A 14,191-nucleotide genomic window follows, 5' to 3' on the forward strand; every position below is an offset into this window, starting at 1 on the left:
TGTCTAGCTTCTGGTGATTTGCTAGCAGTCTTTGGTATTCTTTGGTTTGTAGAATCATCACCCCGATCCCTGCCTTCATCCTCACTTGGCATTCTCCCTGAATGCGTGGCTTTCTCTAAATATTCCCTCTTTATGAGGCTGCCAGTCATATTGGATCAGGGGCCACTCTAATGACCACATTTTTTAAAAAAAATTTTTTAAAAAATTTTTTATTGTTACGTTAATCACCATACATTACATCATTAGTTTTTGATGTAGTGTTCCATGATTCATTGTTTGTTCATAACACTCAGTGCTCCATGCAGAACGTGCCCTCTTTAATACCCATCACCAGGCTAACCCATCCGCCCACGCCCCTCCCCTCTAGAACCCTCAGTTGGTCTTTCAGAGTCCATCTAATGAACACATTTTAACTTGATTACCTTTGTAGAGATGCTATTTCCTAGTGAGGTCACATTCTGAGGTTTTGGGTGTTTCGACTTTTTTTTTTTTTTATTATGTTACGTTAATCACCATACATTACATCATTAGTTTTTGCTGTAGTGTTCCGTGATTCATTGTTTGCGTATAACACCCAGTGCTCCATTCAGTATGTGCTCTCTTTAAAACCCATCAGCAGGCTAATCCATCCCCCCACCCCCCTCCCCTCTAGAACCCTCAGTTTGTTTCTCAGAGTTCATAGTCTCTCATGGTTCGTCTCCCCCTCCGATTTCCTCCCCTTCATTTTTCCCTTCCTGCTATCATCTTCTTCTTTTTTTTTTTTTAGCATATAATGTATTATTTGTTTCAGAGGTACAGGTCTGTGATTCAACAGTCTTACACAATTCACAGTGCTCACCATAGCACATACCCTCCCAATGTCTGTCACCCAGCCACCTCATTCCTCCCACCCCCACCAGGTGTTTGGGCTTTGATATGAATTTGGGGGACATAATTCAACCCATAATTAGTACCAGAGCATTGTTCTTCCATTCAGACCTGAACACTGTCCACATAATTAAGAACAATTTCTTCTACTTTTCTTGAATTTTGCATTATTGCCTTGTCTGGTATGTATTTGGTATCTAGAAAATATCTTTTGAATTCTTTTTACCTCAGATAAAGAGAGGAAGTCTCTTTATAATAAAACAACTCTATAAGGGTTGGAATTATTCTTTTAAAGATCATGTGTTGTTTTGGTTTACCTACAGTCTGAAATAATCCAGATTTCTTTCTTAGATCATATTTTCCTTAACCTTAGTTATTTTTTTCCATTCTTTACTGAAAAGCTCAGTAGAAGAAATTACTCCATTTGACCACATAATATCCAAAATAATAATGCATATTTGTCCAACAGTGTGTGAACAATTGGTTTCTATCAATTGTATCTGTGCTAGTAGTACATAAACTTTGCAGTAATAGTAGAGTGCTTAAGTGGATACCCTTTGGAGTCAGGCTAAAATTTAAATCCTTACTTGAAAACAGCCATAGTTTCCTCATCGTTTAATGGGGAATGATGCCTACCCTACATCTTAGAGAAAAAAAATTGTATTTCATTGTTTAAAAAACTAAAACATCTTACCAAAATATATACAAGATAATAATAATATTTAAAAAATAAATAAGTGAGAAAATCTTGGAAAGGGGAAATAGCAAAAGAAAATTCAGCTGGATGAGTACATAAAATGCATGCTATGAGTTTCCATAAATTTGCTATAGGTCGGTAATAAATTTAACTGAGAGTTTTCTGGTAGCCAGTGCCAAGAGAAAAACAATGTCCATAAGATAAAATGAAACCAAATATTGAGATCTTATAGAAATTCTTCCTATTAGGTTACCTAAAGTAGATACTTAAATGTGATGAATATCATCCTCAATAATATCCCTATGGTGTTTATAACAATATATTTTATGGGAGTGTATTTTGTAACATCCTTCATTGTAGACTGAGGGCATAATGCTAAAGGGCATCTTAGTGAAAGCAATTTAGTTGGCACTTGAAACAATTTGTTTGACATATGCAGCTTTCATCTGATCTAATTTGAATTCAGGGATTTATTTTAGATTATTTAAAACAGGAAAGTCAAAGGGGTATTCTTTTATGTGCTAACTCTGAGCTACTGACTGTGGCTGCCTGATGTGTTGAACAGGATTCTGTCGGTGCATCCAAACTTACAGAAGAGTAAGGTGGTTAAGAGATTCAATGATTGGGAAATATTTTTTTTCATGTGGATGGAATATATTGCCTTAAGATAGGCCCCGATAAGTATTTTTTTCTTTCTGAATTGTAGAATATGTAAAGTGCTTTGTATATTGCTTGGCCCTGAACTGGGGGATAATCTGTTTTTCTCATGAGAAATAAGTTCTGCAGGTCAAATATGAACTCTCCAATGAATCCCTGGTCTGTTTTTTCCATACCTCCCTCTGTATAAGTAATATTTCCCTTGGCAAAACCGCAAGACAACCCTAATTTTATCCTTCTATAGATACCTGAAACTTTTCATGATTTTAAAAACTTTGTTCTCTTCTACTACACTTTACCTGCTTCAGGACGGAATCTGAATCTGATTAATCCCTGTTCTCCCAAAGAACCAAGTAGAGTGCTTATGAAATTAAGTTCTAAATTAATACTGTATTTATTTGTTGAATGAAGTAATTTGAGCAATAGAAAGGTAGGGAGAGATTAAGTTTCTTCTAGCTCTCATGAATAATTGCTTGCTGTTCCCCAATCTACCAACTTTTCTCAGACCTCCATGTTTTTGTAGATACTGTTTTCTCTGTGACCTAGATCCCTTTCTGTTCCTGGTAAAATATTAATTCAGACTCAGTCCAGCATTTCTTCTTCTGAGAAACAGTACCTCTCAGGCAAGTTTGGCTGTCTCTACCTACCTCTTAGGCTCTTATATTCTAGCCTTTATTATATTTCTTTCTTTTTCCTTTTCACTGAAACCTTGAAATCAGGGATAGTTTATTATTTGGTTCTCCAGTGCCTGGTGTGCTATCAGTCATATAACAAGGAGGTCAATAAATGTAGGGAGGATAGATAGTGAACAAAATGGTTTACATAAAGTGAGATTTTAAGATATATAAAATATTTTTACATTTAGATAAAAATTTAACATTAATAACAGCAAGAACATTAAGAAGAATAACCAATAAAAAACCAGTTAATTTATTGCTCAACAATCACTATGATAAATGATATACATAGTTTACCTCATTTAATACAGAAATCTTCTGAGATACTATATGTTTCTATGTAGGTGAGGCAACTAATGCTCAAAGATGTAAAGTTATCTCCCTTGAATTGCATGACTGACAGAGGTGTAGCTGAATTTGAAACTGAGGATTTCCTGGCTAAAAAGGCCATACTTTTAACCATTATATATACATATTACCTTATTATAGGTCAGTTTATGACATATGAATAATAGATATATTGTTGAAAATTTCTCATTAAGTTATAAGATATGTAGAAATATATATATAGTAAGATAAGATAATATAGGTTTTGTGATAAGAAAAATAAAAATTTGTCTACTTGTTTGAAAATAAGCCATCCAAATAAATACTGTTTGGCCATCATATGCAATATGAGTATTGTTTTATGATTGATATGAGTGTGTGTATATTGACTATGAGAAGAACAATATAATTTACACTACAAATTAATTAGTTAACCTCAGAGACTTAATATGATATTTAAATTACTATGGCATGAAAAAGGGTCAGTGAAATAAAGATATAGTTCAGTTGTTTATGTACCATTTCAAAATGATGGAAGTAAAAACTTAAAACTTTTATTTTTAATTTCTCCAGTGGAATTTTACACATTTATTTGTGTAATCTTTGAAAATTAATATTTTATTTCCTTTGAAAGAAAATAGTTTTTACTCTTGGCACAGTTTGAAAATGTGCCATGACTACAATAGAAATTTGGGGGTTTAGCCTAATATGTCACATTTTTATTTTTTTAGACATCCAAATGGTTGATATATTTTTTCTTTTTAACTTTTTGAGGAAAGTTGACATATATAATTGTATATATTTAAAGTGTCCAATGTGATGGTCTGATATATATACAGATAAATCAAATATGATATAGAGTAAGTACCAAGATTAAGATAATTAACACATCTATTACCTCACATAATTACCATAGTTAACTTTTCTATGTGGTAAAAACGCTTAAGATCTACTTTTATCAACTTTCAAGTATACTATGCTGTATTAATAACTATAGTCACCATGGTGTATGTATGTTAGATCCTCAGAACTTATTCATAACTGAAAATCTGTACCTTTTCAGTTACATCACCCCATTTCCCCTTCCCCCCCAGCCTCTGGCAACCACCTTTCTATTTCCTGTTTCTGTGAAATTGATTTTATTGCAGCATTATTCAAAATAACCAAGATATTGAAACAACAAAAATATCCTTCCATATATGAATGGACAAAGAAAACGTGACACACATGCCATGTGCACACACACACGTATATACAGAGGAATATTACTCAGCTATCAAAGAGAGAACTAAATCTATTTGTGACAACGTACATGAATCTGGAAGGCCTATGTTAGCTAAATTTTTTTTAATAGCAGTATAGTATAATGCCAAAAATACAGGTTTTGGTTTCAGACAGACCTTGTTTCATGTATTAACTTTTATTCATCTATAAAATTAGGAAAACAAGTATTTATATTGCAGAACTATTATGTAAATAAGGTTGATATATAAAAGAGACAGCACAATATATGCCTATCAACTTCAGGTAATAATTCTGGCACATGTATAATATCATTTGAAGAGCGCTAAAATGTGCCAGGCACCTTTGTGGGTATATTTATATGTGTTATTATGAATCCTTAGAACAACCCTACAACATAGGAAACTTAGATTGGGTTCCCCCCAGAATCATACCCTGAAACAAGGACTTAGGTAAAGGTTGTACATTTAGATAGGGATTTGAAGAGAGAGATACTCTTGGTAATTCATGCTTTGCTGGGCAATTGTGCCACCTTACAAGGCCAATATATTTTTTAGAGAGAAAAAAAATAGCACATTTTGGAGAAAACAGCATGGTTATGTAACATAAATTGTTTCACTATGTCTAGAAATTCTGTTGGAGAGATACTGGCAGCTATGAAACTGTAGGTGAACAATTTAATTCTGTTGTTTGTTTCTGACTCATAATTGAAACAAAGCTGAACTTCTGTTATTGCAGGGTTTTCATTTGTTTTTTAAATTTCTGACCTCTTTACTGAATTATTTCTACATATATATGGTTATGTATCTACATGTATATTTTTCTCTTTCTTATTTTGTCTGCCTTCTCTTTGAGGAAGAAGTAAAACATTTCATTCCCAAATAACTTTCCTCTAAGAATGATGACATTTCCTGTAGTAACATTACTGAACCTAAGGGCCTCGGAAACAACAGTTGAAGTATGAAGTATGTTTAATAAAATCTTATTCGCACATCTTTTCAACTGCTCTTTTTAAATTATCTAGACAATGTTTTGAAGGGGACTTCCAGTATACATAAAACACCCTCTATGCTTTAGTAGCAAAATAACTTCAAAAAAGGGGACACATATCACTTGATTAAATATGGTTCATTGAGTTTATTTATAGCTCTCCTCTTTTCAGTGAAGATTTAAGTTACTACTTGAATGATTATACATATGTATTAGTTAAAGTCTAAGACATAAATACTTTTTCAAGTGATAGCCAAATGATACATTTTCAATTAGGATGTTTAAAAATTTTCTATTATTGGGGTGCCTGGGTGGCTCAGTCATTAAGCATCTGCTTTCAGCTCAGGTCATGATCCCAGGGTTCTGGGATCGAGTCCCACATCGGGCTCCCTGCTCTGAGGGAAGCCTGCTTCTCCCTCTCCCACTCCCCCTGCTTGTGTTCCCTCTCTTGCTGTGTCTCTCTCTGTCAAATAAATAAATAAAATCTTAAAAAAAAGGAAAAAAAATTTCTATTATTATTGATCTACATTTGCAAACAAAAATTTTTAAAATTACATTAGTTAGCAAAACTGGAATGTTGTCTGTGTTTTTATGCTTTATTCTGCATAAAATAATTGTGCTTCGATAGTATACTGCAGTATTGAAAAATCCATACAAATTCTGGGTTGTCATACAGCTTTCAGATAGACTTGCCTTTTGAAGGTATGAAGATATTTTGTACAGGCCACCTGTTGGCAGTTTGTTTCATTTCTCATCCTTTGCCCATTCTTCTCATTGCCGGGGCCAATCCCCTGATGGGGATTGTTATCTGGATTCTGGCTAGGTTTGCTAATAGGAAATTCTAGCAGGAGATTGAAGGGCAGGTAGAAAGGAGAAGTCTGGATATTTCTCCCTTTTTTGTTTTGGGCAGCATCTCTGGCAGTGGCTATATTTCCTTCATGGTTTTGCCACATAGCCCCTTCCGTGTGATCCCAACTTTGTTGGATTGTCCTGACTCCCAGGATATTACCACCTCCTGCCTTTGCCCTTTATCTGTGGGTACAGGAGAGACTTCCTGCTATTGTTAATTCCTGTGTTGCCCTACTTTCACCTGTTTGACCGTTCAACTCTCCCAAAACTTCTGCAACTGGTTTCCTTTTTTAAAAATTTAAATTCAATTAGCCAACTTATATACCTCATTAATTTCATATATAGTATTCAATAATTTATCAGGTTCCTATAATACCCAGTTCTCCTCACATCACATGACCTCCTTTAATGCCCATCACCAAATACCCCACTCCCTCACCCATCTCACTTCCAGCAACCCTCAGTTTGTTTCTTACAGTTAAGAGTCTCTTATGGTTTTTCTCCTTCTCAGGTGACTTCCCATTCTGCTTTCCCTCCCTTCCCCTACAGTCCTCTGTCTTGTTTCTTATATTTCTCATATGAGTGAAACCATATGACAGTTGTGTTTCTCTGATTGACTTATTTCGCTCAGCATATTACCCTCCAGTTCCATCCATGTCAATGTAAATGGTAAGTATTCATCCTTTCTGATGGCTGAGTAATATTCCATTGTATATATATACCATATCTTCTTTATCCATTCATCTGTTAATGGACATCTTGGCCCTTCCCACAGTTTGGCTATTATGGACATAGCTACTATGAACATTGAGGTGCAGGTGCTCCTTCGGATCACTATATTTGTATCTTTGGGGTACATACCTACTAGTGTAACTACTGGGTCATAGGGTAGATCTATTTTTAACTTCTTGAGGAACCTCCATACTGTTTTCCGGAGTGGCTGCACTAGCTTGCATTCCCACAACAGTGTAAGAGGGTTCCCCTTTCTCTGCATCCTCGCCAACATTTGTTCTTTCCTGTTTTGTTAATTTCAGCCATTCTGACTGGTGTGTGGTGGTATCTCATTGTGGTTTTTGTTTGTATTGCCCTGATGCCTAGTGATATGGAGTATTTTTTTTAAAGATTTTATTTATTCATTTGAGACAGAGAGAGAGAGAGAATGAGCAGGGGAAGAGACAGAGGGAGAGGGAGAAGCAGGTTCCCCGCTGAGCCAGGAACCCGATGTGGGGCTCGATCCCAGGACCCTGGGATCATGACCTGAGCTGAAGGCAGACGATTAACAATCTGAGCCACCCAGGCACCCCTGGAGTATTTTTTCATGTGTCTGTTGGCCATTTGGATGTCTTCTTTGCAGAAATGTTTGTTCATGTCTTCTGCCCATTTCTTGACTGGATTATTTGTTTTTTGGGTGTTGAGTTTGATAAGTTCTTTATAGATTTTGGATATTAGCCCTCTATCTGATATGTCATTTGCAAATATCTTCTCACATTCCATACGTTGCCTTTTAATTTTGTTGACTGTTTCCTTTGCTTTGCAGAAGCTTTTTATCTTGGTGAAGTCCCAGTAGTTCATTTTTGCTTTTGTTTCCCTTGCCTTTGGAGACACGTCAAGCAAGAAGTTGCTGTGGCTGAGGTTGAAGAGGTTGCTGCCTGTGTTCTCCTCAAGGATTTTGATGGATTCCTATCTCACATTTAGGTCTTTCATCCATTTTGAGTTTATCTTTGTGTATGGTGTAAGAAAGTGGTCCAGGTTCATTCTTCTATATGTGGCTGTCCAATTTTCCCAGCACCATTTATTGAAGAGACTTTCTTTTTTCTATTGGATATTCTTTCCTGCTTTGTCGAAGATTATTCACCATAGAGTTGAGAGTACATTTCAGGGATCTCTATTCTGTTCCATTGATCCATGTGTCTGTTTTTGTGTCAGTACCATACCGTCTTGATAATTACAGTTTTGTAATAGAGCTTGAAACCTAGCATTGTGATGCCACCAGCTTTGGTTTTATTTTTCGACATTCCTGTGGCTATTCATGGTCTTTTCTGATTCCATACAAATTTTAGGATTATGTGTTCCAGCTCTGTGAAAATTGTTGAGGGGATTTTGATAGGGATTACACTGAATGTGTAGATTGCCTAAGGAATCGATCCTATTTACAGTTGCAACAAAAACCATGAGATACCTAGGAATAAACGTAACCAAAGAGGTAAAGGATCTGTACTCGAAACACTACAGAATATTTATGAAAGAAATTGAGGAAGACACAAAGAAATGGAAAAACATGCCATGCTCATGGATTAGAAGAATAAATACTGTTAAAATATCTATGCTACCCAGGTTTCCTGTAATGCATTCCTTTTATTGGATTACCTGGCTTGGGCTTTTTTACTCACTCATGCCTGATTGGTTCAGGCTTTAGTGTTGAAGGCAAGAAATTTCGCTCTGTAATTCTTTGAAGTTCCTGTAAGTGTAGGGGCTGGATTTTAAACTCACTGTCCATTGCTTCTCATAGGCGGGGCCATAGTAGTTGCAGGATTAGCTGAAACTCAGGGGAAGCTCTTTAATGGTCCAAGTTAACACTGGTGGGTCAAAGTGTTGTGCATCTAGTAATTTCCTGAGCAAGGTCATGCTTAGTTATTTTATGCCATCTTGATAGGTGAGTTGTGTTCTTGACCGGATTTTTACATTTAAAAATAGAGCTTATGGGGGAGGAGCAAGATGGCAGAGGAGTTGGAGATCTAAATGTAGTCTGATCCCAGGAATTCAGCTAGATAGGGATCAAGCCATTCTGAACACCTACAAACTCAACAGGAGATTGAAGAAAAGAATAACAGCAACTCTATGAACAGAAAAGCGACCACTTTCTGGAAGATAGGACGTGCGGAGAAGTGAATCCGAGGCAATATTCGGGAAGATAGTTGGGTTGGGGAGGGAGCCTCTGTTAGCCGCTACTGGCAAGTGATAGAGCAGCGGAGCACAAAATCGGAACTTTTAGAAGTTGGCTCTGCTAAGGGACGTCGCTCCAGTGGCTAAGCAGGGGGTGAACCTCCCCGGAACAGTGTGATCTCTGGACCCTCGGGGTCACAGAAAGGCCAGAGGTGCCTGAGTGTGGCAGAGCTCCAAGGTATCGGAGCAGAGAAGCCGGCTGCAAAGACAGAGCCGAGGAGTGGGCTTTCAGCTTGGGGTTGCCATAAACTGTGATCCGCGGCACAGACGGGCCACTGCTCTTCCACCAGGGACCAACAAGAGGCAGATCCGGGGACACTCCCCTTCTTCCCCCGGGAGGAGCGTCACGGGAGGGCAATGCAAGGATCTGCTGGGTTTGGAGACTCCAAACGGGTTCATGTTGCAGAGATAGAAATGCTCAGTCACATGCCGGGTGAGCCCGGAGTGCGGCTGGAGACTAGGGAGACAGGAGTGATTGACTGCTTTTCTCTGGGGGCTTATGTGGAGTGGGGCCCCGAGTTCTCCGCTTCTCCGGGGCGGAGTTTGGGAGGCAGCCATTTTCACGCTCATCCTCCAAAGCTGTACGGAAACCTTGCAGGGAACAAAAGCTCCTGAGAGCAAACCCAAGTGGATTGCTTAGCCCGGCCCCGGGCAAGGGCGGTGCAGTTCTGCCTCTGGCAAAGACATTTGAGAACCACAGCAACAGGCCCCTCCCCCAGAAGATCAGCAAGAACAGCCAGCCAAGACCAACTTTACCAATCAATGAGAACAGAAGAACGCCGGCACTAGGGGGAATACTGCACATAAAATTCATGGCTTTTTTCCCCCTATTCTTTAGTCTTTAAAAGTTAATTTTTTTAATTTTCTTTTTTTTTTGAATTTTTCCTTTTCCCCTTTTCAACCAACATCTAATCAATCCCTTTTTTAAAAATCTTTTTTATTTTTCATTTTTAGTGTCATATTCTACCCCTTCATAGTAGTTAACCTTATGTTTGGTATATATATAATTTTTTCTCTCTTCAACATTTTGTGATACAGTTTCTTCTAACAGACCAAAATATACCTTAAATCTCTACTGTATGGCTTTGTTCTGGTCTCCTCCCTGATCACATTCTCTCCCCGCCTTTTTTTTTTTTTAAATACTTCTATTTTTTTTTAAAGCTTTTATTTATTTGAGAGAGAGAGAATGAGAGATAGAGAGCATGAGAGGGAAGAGGGTCAGAGGGAGAAGCAGACTCCCTGCCGAGCAGGGAGCTTGATGTGGGACTCGATCCTGGGACTCCAGGATCATGACCTGAACCGAAGGCAGTCGCTTAACCAATTGAGCCACCCAGGATAGTTCCTTTTCTTTCTTTTTTCAACCAACTTCTTATCTTACTAATTCCTTTTATAAAATCTTTTATAATTTCCATCTTTACAGTCATATTCTATCCCTTCATCATATTTACCCTTATTTTTGTACATATATAAGTTTTTCTTTCTTTAAGATTTTGGGAGGCAGTTTCTTCTAACAGAACAAAATACACCCAAAATCTAGTGTGTAGCACTGATCGGTGCACCAGACTGATCATATTCTTTTTTTTTTTAAATCTTTTTTCTTTTTCTTCTTTTTTCTTTCTTTCCCTTTCTTTTACCCCGGTTTGGGTCTCTTCTGATTTGTTTAGTGTGTATTTTTCTGGGGTTCCTTTACCCTGTTAGCATTTTATTCTCTCATTCATCTATTGTCCTCTGGACAAAATGAGAAGATGGAAAAAATCACTTCAAAAAAAAGAACAAGAGGCAATACTGACTGCCAGGGACCTGATCAATATGGACATTAGTAAGATGTCAGAACTAGAGTTCAGAATGACGATTTTAAAGATACTAGCTGGGCTTGAATAAAGTATGGAAGATATTAGAGAAGCCCTTTCTGGAGAAATAAAAGAACTAAAATCTAACAAGTCGAAAACAAAAAGGCTATTAATGAAGTGCAATAAAAAATGGAGGCTCTATGTCCTAGGATAAATGAGGTATCAGTGTATATCAGAGAGAATATATCAGAGATATATCAGAGAGAATCAGTGATATAGAAGACCGAATGATGGAAAATAACCTGAGAAAAAGAGAGATAAACAACTACTGGATGACGAGGGCAGAATTCGAGAGATAAATGATACCATAAGATGAAACAATATTAGAATAATTGGGATCCCAGAAGAAGAAGAAAGAGAGAGAGAGGCAGAAGGTATACTGGAGCAAAGTATAGCAGAGAACTTCCCTAATTTGGGGAAGGAAACAGGCATCAAAATCCAGGAGGCACAGAGAACCTCCTCAAAATTCAATAGAAATAGGTCAACCCTCTGACATCTAATAGCAAAACTTATGAGTCTCAGAGACAAAGAGAAAATCCTGAAAGCAGCTCGGGATAAGAGATCTGTCAACTACAATCGTAGAAACATTAGATTGGCAACAGACTTATCCACAGAAACCTGGCAGGCCAGAAAGGATTGGCATGATATATTCAGAGTGCTAAACGAGAAAAATATGCAGCCAAAAATATTATATCCAGCTAGCTGTCACTGAAAATAGAAGGAGAGATAAAAAGCTTCCAGGACAACCAAAAACTAAAGGAATTTGCAAACACGAAACCAGCTCTCCAAGAAATATGAAAGAGGTCCTCTAAGCAAAGAGAGAGCCTAAAAGTAACAGACCAGAAAGGAACAGAGACAATATACAGTAACAGTCATCTTACAGGCAATAAAATAGCACTAAATTCATATCTTTCAATAGCTACCCTGAATGTAAATGGGCTAAATGCCCCAATCTAAAGACACAGGCTATCAGATTGGATAAAAAACAAGACCCATCAATATGCTGTCTGCAAGAGACTCATTTTAGACCCAAAGACACCCCCAGATTGAAAGTGAGGGGGTGGAAAATCATTTACCATGCTAATGGACACCAAAAGAAAGCTGAGGTGGCAAATCTTATATCAGACAAATTAGCTTTAAACCTAAGAATATAATAAGAGATGAGGAAGGACATTATATCCGACTTTAAGGGTCTATTCAAGAAGAACTAACAATTTTAAATATCTATACTCCTAACATGGGAGCAGCCACTTATATAAGCCAATTAATAACAAAAGCAAAGAAACACATCGACAACAATACAATAATAGTGGGGGACTTTAACACCGCCCCGCACTGAAATGGACAGATCGTCTAAGCAAAAGATCAACAAGAAAATGAAGACTTTAAATGATACACTGGACCAAATGGACTTCAAAGATATATTCAGAACATTCCATCCCAAGGCAACAGAATACACATTCTTCTCTAGTGCCCATGGAACAGTCTCCAGAATAGATCACATCCTAGGTCACAAATCAGGTCTCAACTGGTACCCAAAGATTGGGATCATTCCGTGCATATTTTGAGACCACAATGTTTTGAAGCTAGAACTCAATCACAAGAGGAAAGTCGGAAAGCACTCAAATACATGGAGGCAAAATAGTATCCTAGTAAAGAATGAATGGGTCAACCAGTTAATTAAAGAAGAATTAAAAAACATTATGGAAACAAATGAAAATGAAAACACAACTGTTCAAAATCTTTGGGATGCCTCACAGGCTGTCCTAAGAGGAAAGTATATAGCAATACAAGCCTTTCTCAAGAAACAAGAAAGGTCTCAAATACACAACCTAATCCTACACCTAAAGGAGGTAGAGAAAGATCAGCAAATAAAGCCTACACCCAGCAGGAGAAGAGAAATAATAAAGATCAGAGCAGAAATCAATGAAATAGAAACCAAAAGAACAGTAGAACAGATCAACAAAACTAGGAGCTGGTTCTTTGAAAGAATTTACAAAAGTGATAAGCCCGTGGCCAGACGTATCAAAAAGAAAACAGAAATGACCCAATCAACAAAATCATGAATGAATGAGGAGAGATCACAACCAACACCAAAGACATACAAACAGTTATAAGAACATATTATGAGCAACTCTATGCCAGCAAATTAAATAATCTGGAAGAATGGATGCATTTCTGGAGATGTATAAACTACCAAAACTGAACCAGGACGAAATAGAAAACCTGAACAGACCTATAACCACTAAGGAAATTGAAGCAGTCATCAAAAATCTCCCAACAAATAAAAGCCCAGGGCCAGATGGCTTCCAAGTGGAATTTTACCAAACATTTAAAAAGAGTTAATACCTATTCTTTTGAAACTGTTCCAAAAAATAGAAATGAAAGGAAAACTTCCAACTTGTTTTATGAGGCCACCATTACCTGGATCCCAAAACCAGACAAAGACCCCATCAAAAAGTGGAACTACAGACCAATATTCTTGCTGAACATGGATGAAAAAATTCTCACCAAAATACTAGCCAATGGGATCCAACAGTCCTTTAAAAGGATCCTCCACCATGACCAAGTGGGATTTATCCCTGGGCTCCAAGGTTGGTTCAACATCCACAAATCAATCAATGTTATACAATATATTAATAAAAGAACAAAGAAGAATGTATGATCCTCTCAGTAGATGCAGAAAAAGCATTTGACAAAGTACAGCATTCTTTCTTGATTAAAAGTCTTCAGAGTATAGGGATAGAGGGTACATACCTCAATATCATAAAAGTCATCTATGAAAAAACCACTGCGAATATCATTCTCAATGGGGAAAAACTGAGAGCTTTTCTTCTAAGGTCAGGAGCACGGCAGGGATGTCCACTATCACCACTGCTATTCAACATAGTATTAGAAGTCCTAGCCACAGCAATCAGGCAACAAAAAGAAATAGGCTTCCGAATTGGCAAAGAAGAAGTCAAATTCTCACTCTTTGTAGGTAATATGATACTTTATGTGGAAAACCCAAAAGACTCCACCGCAAAACTGCTAGAACTCATACAGGAATTCAGTAAAGTGGCAGGATATAAAATCAATGCACAGAAATCAGT

At 37.2% G+C, this 14,191-nt stretch overlaps 1 protein-coding gene across 1 annotated transcript in view; it reads left to right on the forward strand.

The window, feature by feature from the left end:
- Nucleotides 1–14,191, forward strand: part of AGBL4 (AGBL carboxypeptidase 4) — a 1,510,278-nt gene that overhangs the window by 135,122 nt on the left and 1,360,965 nt on the right. The window lies entirely within an intron of this gene.

Source organism: Eumetopias jubatus, unplaced genomic scaffold, assembly GCF_037043125.1.
Source record: "Eumetopias jubatus isolate StellerSeaLion01/CBP00866 unplaced genomic scaffold, mEumJub1_p1.0 scaffold_4, whole genome shotgun sequence".
In the NCBI taxonomy this organism is placed as follows: domain Eukaryota; kingdom Metazoa; phylum Chordata; class Mammalia; order Carnivora; family Otariidae; genus Eumetopias; species Eumetopias jubatus.